This window comes from Zalophus californianus, chromosome 1, assembly GCF_009762305.2.
Source record: "Zalophus californianus isolate mZalCal1 chromosome 1, mZalCal1.pri.v2, whole genome shotgun sequence".
In the NCBI taxonomy this organism is placed as follows: domain Eukaryota; kingdom Metazoa; phylum Chordata; class Mammalia; order Carnivora; family Otariidae; genus Zalophus; species Zalophus californianus.
Window position 1 is genome coordinate 107,914,240 of NC_045595.1, and position 10,110 is coordinate 107,924,349.

The window sequence follows — 10,110 nt, forward strand, 5'->3', positions numbered from 1 at the left end:
TATTACACTGAGTCACTTCTACTTAAGCATCCCCATTTCCTTCAAGCACTCATAGTGTGAAACAGTTTGGGTTTTACCTGCCACTATGGCTATTCTTACTTGATATACTCAGGTTTGAAACCTGCTTCCCAGCACTGATCAAAGTATAGTGAGGTTCTAAAACAACTAGGTATAACTAGGCAATCATCTCCCTTATGCTTCTGCTAATGCAGCCTAGGATGCATTAACTTGTATGAAACCACACAGCAAAATTTTCCTGCCCTTTGTGCACATTGTGCTAGTAAATAATATCTCCATCCTACTCTTCTTTAGGTGAATTTTGGCTTCAAATAATTTTTGTACATATCCTGCCAGTTTCTGGTTATCTTGCCTATTGTTTCTATTAAAAATTGTTGCCCTCAGATTCTGTCAATGGATAGAAAAGACACCTGTTTCCATTTTTTGTAACTTTCTAATCAGATAATTAGATCATTCTGGACAAAGCCAAAGGCATAGACGAGCAGGCCATTTCTAGAGACTCTTTTCTAAATTGACGTTGATGGACTAGTTGGCATTTACAAATTTTTGTTGCTCAGTTATGAGTCTACCCAATTCTGCTATTACTAGTTTACAGTCTTGACATGTTCAGATGAATGAGTGATAAATGTTTTCAAGTTTAAGTCAAGATACCCTTCAGCTATTGTTCTTCTCTTACTGCAACTTTAGTAATACTAGCAACAAAAACAAAGCCAAAACATGGCAGTCCTGTAAGCTCTCTGCTGCCTTCTACTGGGCAAGTTTTCTTTAGAGAACAAGCAAAAAATCATATTTTGAAAAATCTGTTGTGGAATTTTGCTTAGAATTAATGTCAACTGTATTATGCTATTTTTCATGGAATTTTTGTATATTATTGTTAACTAAACACATAGCTTGGAATTAATTATGTGTCTTTTTTTCCTGAAGAACTCAAAACCCGTGTTTGATTTTACCTGTTCCCACATTCCTTGAGGGTGACTTTTATATTCATGAAACACAAGCTGTGAGTTATGACAAATTTCAGTATAGTCTAAGGTTATAAAAATTCCCTAAATTATCTTAAATGCCCAAGATAAATATAAAAAGCAGTTTTCAGAAGCAATGAGTGATAGCAGCAATTTCAGACCATGATTGACTTTGACACGAGTGTGTTTCTACCTCAAAGCAGATAATATATATTCTTAAGATCCTTTTAATAACAATCCCCACAGTACTCACAAGTGGCATTCACTGACATACAAATTTGGCCAAAAGAACTCAATGATCAAAGGAAATCCTATCATTCCAGACAATACATAGGTTGGTCCCTGATTATGGCTCCACAATAAAAATGTTACTGCCTGCTTTGTGGATTTGACATTCAGGAAATCTCACTTCGATTTTTGTGACCACGTAAGCCCAAGGTTTCTCCCTCTGTTGTGTTTTCTCAAGAGACTATTTGTCAGGTTTTATTTGTAGTATCCTGACTTTTGAGGTCAATTGTCCCTGACAACCATTTTAATAGTAACTATAAGTTTTTTTCTAACTTAGTATAACTAATCCTGCATTCGTACATTTCATTTTCTAAAACCAAACAGCTAACAATGAGTTCTTAAAGCTTTGATTGTACTGTTGTCAAGGAAGAGCATTTGAGACAGCAAGATTTGATGCTACAAAATGGCAAAGAGAAAGGAGTAAAGTACTTCACATCAAAGTTACCTCCTTAAATATATGCGTACTGGATCATATATTTTAAATACATTAAGGACAGAATAACTGCATTGGAGTCCCAGGGTGCTTATTAAAAATGCAGATATGAGGTTCTTCCCAGGCTTAATTTGACAGACTTGGTATTCTTATTTACACACCATCACATCAGAAAAATTGATTTTTAAATGAATCATCTGGAAAACATTCTTGGAAAATAATTATTTTCACACCCACCCACAATTTATTATTTTAAAATTTGGATTTTGATACATTGGAGTTTCCTGAAAGAGAATATTTCCAGACTTATGATTCTGAGAGCAGCCTGGAGTTTCTTCTGTCTCCTCTGAAAGAAGTTGATTGGTGGCAAAATGAGGACAGCCTGAAAGCATCCCACAGAGACCTTACACCCATGGCCTCTGCAACAGGGCTTTTTCTAGGGTAAAGGGCAAAGGGCAAAGGTGATAGCTGAAGATGTAATGCAGGCCCCTAATAAAGAGCTGTGGTATTACCATTCATTGGGACAATTTCCGACAGAGGTCACCTGAGTGTTAGAGGGAATGACTGACCATTTCTTCAATCCATAAATTGTTATTAGGTGCTGTGGGGGGAAAACATCATGCTAGGCCTTGAGGTTTGCAAAACAAATACCACAGTCCCCTTCCACAGAGACTCACAGATTAAAGAGGCTAAATAAAGCATTTGATTCTATCTGGACAATCTTTAATAGCAAGAAGTTAACCCCTTCTGCTCTGAATTCTCTCATTCTTCACAGGGGCCAGCATATAGAAATCTTTCACCTTCAGGTAAATTTTGAAACACCAGTCCCTGAGTCTTCGTGTCCTCTAAACTTTGAATATCTTATCTGTGCTTGCCAGAGCCGAGTCATGTTTCTCAGGGCATTTCCAAGTCCTTAGTGTAAATTTTTCTTTTTTCCTTTCCCCTAAAATGAAAAAGGGCCTTATTTGGTATTTCAGAAGTTTGACATTGTTCATCACACTTTTCTCCTGTTGTCCCAGGCAATTATAAGCCTGCCTTGAGCCCAAGAATTCTAGGTTTAAGTTTTATCGAGAAATGTTGCAGGGAAAGCGCATTGTATAGGGGAGCAGACAAGAATGGGCAGGTGGGTGGCCAGAGGCTTGGCCTTATTTCTGTTCTACCACTTACTGATTGGATGGCCTTTGGAATCGCACTTCAGTTCTCTGGACCTAGTGTTCTCATCTATAAAATGAGGAGTTTAGACCAGAGCATTTCAAAGCTACCTTTAGGGACAACCACTTGAACTTTATATTCTGAGAAACTTAAAATCTGAGAATCTGCACCACCTTCATACCACACCTACTTTCATGATCAAAACACAGAAATAAAAATGGTGCTTTCAAAGTAATATGAATTGAATCTAAATGTTTCTTTCTATGTACAAGCAGATTTTCAACTATTCTATTCTTCATGTTGAAAGAAGTCATTTCTCTTGACTTCTGATTCTTTTCCAGAATGGACAAAACATTGTCAAACCTATTTCCAAATAATTCAGTGAGTTTTATAATTGCTTTCAGACCAGAAGATGTCTTAAGTAGAGTGATACGTAATTTCCAAAACTGCAGAGCTGGAGATATAAGCACCAAAATGCAAAGTAACCTATGTAATGTTGAAGATATAAATTGAGAAGCTCAAGCAATAAGCATTATAAACACAAAATGCACAGTGACCTAAACTTAAACAAAACAGAACATTTGTGGATTGGATTTCTATTAAATTTACTTAACAGTTTTCTTCAGTTTCATTTTCTGTTAAAGAAAAACATAAGCACACTGATAGGCTCTTCTTTTTTTTTTTTCCTTAAGATTTATTTATTTATTTATTTGACAGAGAGCGCAAAAGAGCACAAGCAGGGGGAGCAGCAGAGGGAGAGGAAGAAGCAGGCCCCCTTCCGAGCAGGGAGGCTGATGTGAGACTCGATCCCAGGACCCTGGGATCATGACCTGAGCCGAAGGCAGATGCTTAATCATCTGAGCCACCCAGGCACCCAGGCTATTCTTAACAGTACTCCTGAAGCTAATAAAAAAAATCTAATGAATGTTAAAAAAAAAAAAATTGGGTGTAAGGGCAAAGTTAATAAACCCTTGTTTTCCTTAGCCTCCCTAAGCTCCAATTTCCTTATCTGCAAGATAAAAATAATACTGCTACCTAACTCATGGGCTTATTATAAGGACTGACCATGATAATGCAAGTAAAGCCCTGTACCCAATACCTGATAGGTGTTAATGGCTTACTTATGAGTTCCCTGAGCTGACCATAATGTTTGTTACCTACATGCACTTTCTTTCTTTTCATTCTGCCAGTGATTTTTATTGTGGAATGGGAGTTTTAATGGTCATATTACTAGTAAAAAATACTGAGACTCTTCTGAGTGTGACTTAAGGTCATTATCCAACATCATACAACAGAAGGTGGCTAGCTGGGAAATGACCTCAGGTCTACATGGCTTTAAACCCCTGCTTTTTCTGCTATATTACACTGTATCTCTTTGGGTTCCAATCCAAATGTGTAAATCTTAAAATGTTTATTACCAACTTAGAGTTGGTTAATCTGCATGATAGAATCATACCACTGGTTTTTATGTATGGAAAAGTAACAGATATTCATTGAGATTTTGAAAACTTATCGAGTCTTACATATCAAAGTAATCTTCATGTGATGCTATCCAGTGAGTGTCCTTCCATTGTCCATAGCATTTTTAAATTGCTGGCTCACTAGGGACTCAAGTCAATTGGTCTCATTATTTGAGTCACATCTTTCCTTCCTCCCTTGTTTCCTTCCTAGAAATATTATTTTAACCAATTTATTCATTTACCATATTCACATCGTTTCCAAAGAATGAAATCATCCCATGATGAATAAATACTCACCAACTTGAAAGATACTTAAAAGAATATATGTAGGCTTAAACAGCATATCTAGATGAATAGACCCTAATATTATTGGGTATAATGACACACTTTGAAATAAATGCATTAAAGTTCCTTTCTTCCTTCTTTCTTCCCTGATCCTATTTTGAAAAGAACCTACCATTGAATTTAAACACTCTGACTTAGCATATTTGAAAAATTTGATTTATTTAAACACATATTTACTGAGCACCTACTAAGTGTCAGGCATGTTCTATGTTCTTGGGATATATCCATAAACAAAACAAGTCCCTTCTCTTATGAAGCCTACATCCTGGTAGGAGAGTGAGGCAAACAGAAAATATAACAATTATATTAATTATATGTTATGTTGGAAGGTGCTAAGTGTTTGGAGAAAAGAGAAAAAAACAGAGTAGTCAGGGTAGGACTCAAGAAGGTAATATTTTTGCAAAAAATTGAAGGAGTTTAAGGACATTAATCATATGGCTTTCTAGAGGAAGAGTGAGCAGCTAGTGCCCAGGCGCTGAGTTGGGAGAGTGCCTGGCAGAGCTGAGACATAGCAAGGAGACCACTAGGGCTGGGACAGAGTAAGTGAGGTATGAAAAAGCAGAAGAGGTCAGAAAAGAATGGGCAGTTCATATTAGACCTTGCAAACCTGTTTAAGGAATTCAGCTTTTACTCTGTGTGAAATGGGAACCTCTGTTGCTGTGTTTTGAGTAGAGATAGGACATGATCAGACTAACCTTTTAAAAGGATTCTTTTGGCTGCTACACTGAGAGTAGATTGTAGGGGCAAAGGTAGAAGTGTGGGGGGTCAGTTTGGAGGCAAGAGATGGTGGAACAGGGTGGTAGGAGTCGCAGCAGTGAGAAGTGGTTAGGGATACAGTCTTGTACCTTTCATACAGTTTTAAAGTTCAATCAGACTTTCTAGAAAGTACACAGACCATGTATATCATGACTACAGTTGTATTTCTGAGTGCCTGATACAATATCAGGTACATAGTAAGGATCCAATATTATATTTTGGAAAAAAATTAGTTTTTAGAAATAAAGCTAGTTCTTACCTAGTACACATATGTTTTGTAAAGCTCAACACATCTCTATGAGGTTAGTGCTATTATCATGTCTATTTCACTGGGGAAACTGAGGCACAAGGTACTTAATTTACCTAATCCTAGTAGGTGGCAGAATGGAGATGAGACTCTAAACAATCTGGTTCCAAGATACTGACTCTTAACACTATGCAACACTGCTTCTGAGGACTGTTAGTCATAATTCAATATAATTCATGGATTCAAAAATATGAGCTTTTAGGTTTGGCATCTGTTCATTTTCATAACTGCAGAAACATGATAGGTAAGGTACACCCAGACACTGAGATGAAACGTTCTTTGTGAAATTAAATCACCCACATTAAGAAAATCTAAAATGTGCCATAAAAAGAAGCAAATTGTTAGTGATAGCAGTCAGAATCGTACCTTTTATTTTTATTCAATTCTAGAATATGTTGGAGTAGAAAATGTACCATGAGCAATTTGTTGTCTGAGACACTAAAGTGGCTTTCTGGCAGACTAAGATAGTACATCTTCTCGGTATATTTTATTTGAATGCATAGAATTGTTGCATTTAAACTTAGTAATGCCACATTTTCCCAACTCAGTTGGTAGTGTATATTTTGAGATATGTGACTGAAGAAGCCAATCATATTTCTCAGGAAAAGGGCACAATGAACAGCCAAAAAACGGGGCAGGGGGGTTATTTAGAAATACAGCACACCATGTTTTTACCTCTAACAAGAAAAAAATTAAGGCATACAGGTGAGGATTAATGAACCCTATGCAAACTGTATTGAATAATTGGCAAAATAAAGGGAGCACATAAAAGAGGGATACGAACAATTAGCATTCCTATTTCTGCAGTGTTTAATAGTATAGTAAAATTGAAATACAAAGGGGATAGAGAGTGGTTAAGATAGACAATTTTATCAGTAAAGAATAATGACCCAGGCATGCTGATGTGTTTTTGCTAGCCCGGGTCTGTCACAAGCATCCCCAGGTCTCTAGAATACTAAGAAATCCCTAGAAAAAAAGATGTCTTTTGTCTATAAATCAGTTAAAAATATGCTTATGGCTCAAAAGAGGCATGTAGAAGCCCTAATGTTTGAGAATTTCAATTTTCTTATTTTTAAAATATACCTCTTTTCTCCAGTACATTATGTAGTCTAGAATATAAATGCGCCTTGCCTTTGCCTTACCAATTAGATGAGATGCTGAAAATGAGTCTCAAGAGAATACATTTTCCCCCATTGTTCTCTTACAACTCAGATTTGCATCTAAAATGTAAGAAATGATTCACTCAGAATACTTCTATGCATGGCTCATATATCTTCCCAAATGGCTACAAAAAAGTAATCAAAGATAGTCAAATATCACAATTTTTGCACACTTATCATAACAAATAAAATAAACCTTACTCCAGGAGCCTGTCAGCAACAGGAACATCAAACATTCAGACTTGCTGAACACTTAGGAAGATAGAAACCAGAACCTTTGCGACCCAAAGATTATGGAAATTTCCTTTCACAACCTAGCTGACTAAAGACTTTTAATCAAAAGAAGACTTCTTCAGAAGTTGTTATGAATCACTTCCAGACTTAATTCCAACATGTTCACAAATAATCCTTGACTATCTAATTTGTATCAAGAAATATTCAAGGCAGTGGGTGGAAGAATTTAGAGATGAATAAAATAGTCTCTAATCTCAAGGAGCTTATTCAGTCAATCAATATGTAGTGTCCCCGGGCACTGTTCCAGTATTGGGGATATATGAGTGAACAAGATAAAGTACCAGGCTTCAAAGAGTTTATATAATAATAATGGTGCTGGCATCAGCAAGCAAATAAATACTGGCAACATGTAATTGCAGGTGGTGAAAAGTGCAACTTAATAAAAATAAATAAAGCAACTTAAAGGGAGAGCAGGGCTCCTATTGTAGATGTGGCTGCCAGGGAGAACCTTCTGAAGTTGTGATACTCTCACCAAGACCTGAATGAACTTCAGGAGAGAGCCAGGGAGAAAACCCAAGGAAAAGGAGAGTCCCAGCCCTGAGGATAGAAATCCTTTCAGGATGCCCAAGCCCAACAAGAAGGCCAAGGTGCTGAACAAAGTGAGTAAGGGAGGGAATGAAAAGTCTGTGAGATTGGAGAAGTCACCTGGAACTAGATTAGATAGGGTCATGGTAAGGGTTTTAGGTTTTGCTGCAAGCAGGATGAAAAGCCACTGGCAGGTTGAGTGCAGGAAATTACATGATCTCGTTAATGTTTTACAATATCACTCAGCTTGGAATAGATTTTTAAGGTAGAGTCCACAGTGCTTACTCATGGTAGGATGTGAGGTGTGGTAGAAAAAGAGAAATCAAAGGTAAGCTCTATGAGGTTTATTTGAGAAATGTATTGACCCTGGGTACCATATACCCAGATGGGAAACACTATTAGAAATACTGTGTTGGTGAAGATCAGAACTTAAGTTTGAATGCGCTAAGTTTGAGATGCCTATCAGACATTAAAATGGAGAGGTCAAGGACACCACTAGATATACTGTAAGAGCTACAGATATACATCAGACACAGTGTAAGGATAGTATTTAAAGCTTTAAGACTGAAGGAAATTTCTCCAGGAAATGGGTGCAGATAGACAAGTGTTGGGGGTCTGAGGCCCCAATGTTTACATGATGGGAAAATGTGACATTACAGCAACTGATGAAGTAGGAGCAGAACCAAGATAATACCCATAAATGTTGAAGTTGTTCCAATTATTTATCACTGCATAACAAACATCCCAAAATTTAGTAGCATAAAAGCACCATCATTTAATAAATGCATTATTCTGTGGGTCAGGAATTTAAGCAAGACAAAGTAGAAATGGGTGTCATGTCTGGGACCCTAGCTGGTGGGGCTCAAATAAATGAAATTGACACATCTAGGGCCTCAGTTTTTCTCTACTAAGCCTCTCTACATCCTAGTTTTGACTTTCTCATAACAGAGTGGTCTCAGGGTGGTTAAACATCTTATAGGGCAATTTGAGCCTCCAAGAAACCAAACTAGAAGCTGCCACTCCCTTAATGGTTGGGCTCCAAACTGGCACAGTGTTTCTTCTACCATAATCTATTGGTTGAATCAGTATGAATATTCAATTAAAAAGGAATAAACCCCACCTGGCTATCTTTAATCTACCATGCCAATGTCTCCCCCATTTTTTAACTACTAAAAAATAGCTAGTTCTTGAACAACCAATGGATTAAAAAAAATTAAAGGGGAAATTTGAAAAGTATCTTGAGAAAAACAAATATGGAAATACAATATACCAAAACTTGTGGGATGCAGCAAAAGGAGTTCTAAAAGGAAATTTTATAGCTATAACCCCATACATCAAGAAAATGGAAAGATCTGAAAGAAGCAACCTAACTTTTTATCTCAGAAACTAGGAAAAGACGACTAGCCCAAAGTTAGCAGAAGGAAAGAACTAATAAAGATTAGGGCAGAAGTAAATAAAGCAGCAATAGGAAAACAACAGAAAAGATTAACAAAATTAACAGTTGGTTCTTTGAAAAGATAAACAAAAATGATAAACCTTTATCTAGACTCTCCAAGGAAAAAAAGAGAGAAGATGCAAATCAACAAAATTATGAAGGACAGAGGAGACATTACAAATGATACCACAGAAATACAAAAAAAAATTATAACAGACACTATGAACAATTACAGGCCAACAAACTGGACAGTCTAGAAGAAATGCATAAATCTTTAGAAACATAACCTACCAAGACTGAATCAAAAAGATGGAGAAAACATAAAGAAACCAACTAGGTAGGTTGGGAGGTTGAATCAGTAATCGAAAATCTCCCAATGAAGAAAAGCCCAAAACCAGATAAACTTCACTAGGTGAATTCTACCAAATATTTAAGGAAGAATTAATACCCATCTTTCTCAAACTCTTCCAAAAAGTATAAGAGAAGGGAATATTTTCAAACTTAGTTTAGGAGACTAGCATTACCTTGATACTAAAGCCAGACAAGGACATTACAAGAAAACTAAAGGCCAATATCCCTAAGGAATATAGATAGGAACATTCTCAATAAAATATAGAAAACTGAAGTCAGTAGGACAGTAAAAAGACCCACTGTGATCAAGTGGGATTTATCCCTGCAATGTATGGATGGTTCAACATATACAAATCAATAAATGTGACACATTATATTAATAGATGACAGAAAAAGTCCTATGATTATCTCAATAGATACAGAAAAAGCAACTGATGAAATTCCATATCTGTTTATGATAAAAATTGTCAACGAATTAGGAAATGAAGAAATGTACCTCACCTTAATGGTAGAAGGTTGAAAACTGTTCCTATAATCAGGAACAAGTCAAAACTGCCCTTCTCACTGCTCCTATTCAACACAGTACTGGGAAGACCCAGTCAGAGCAACCAGGTAAGAAAAAAA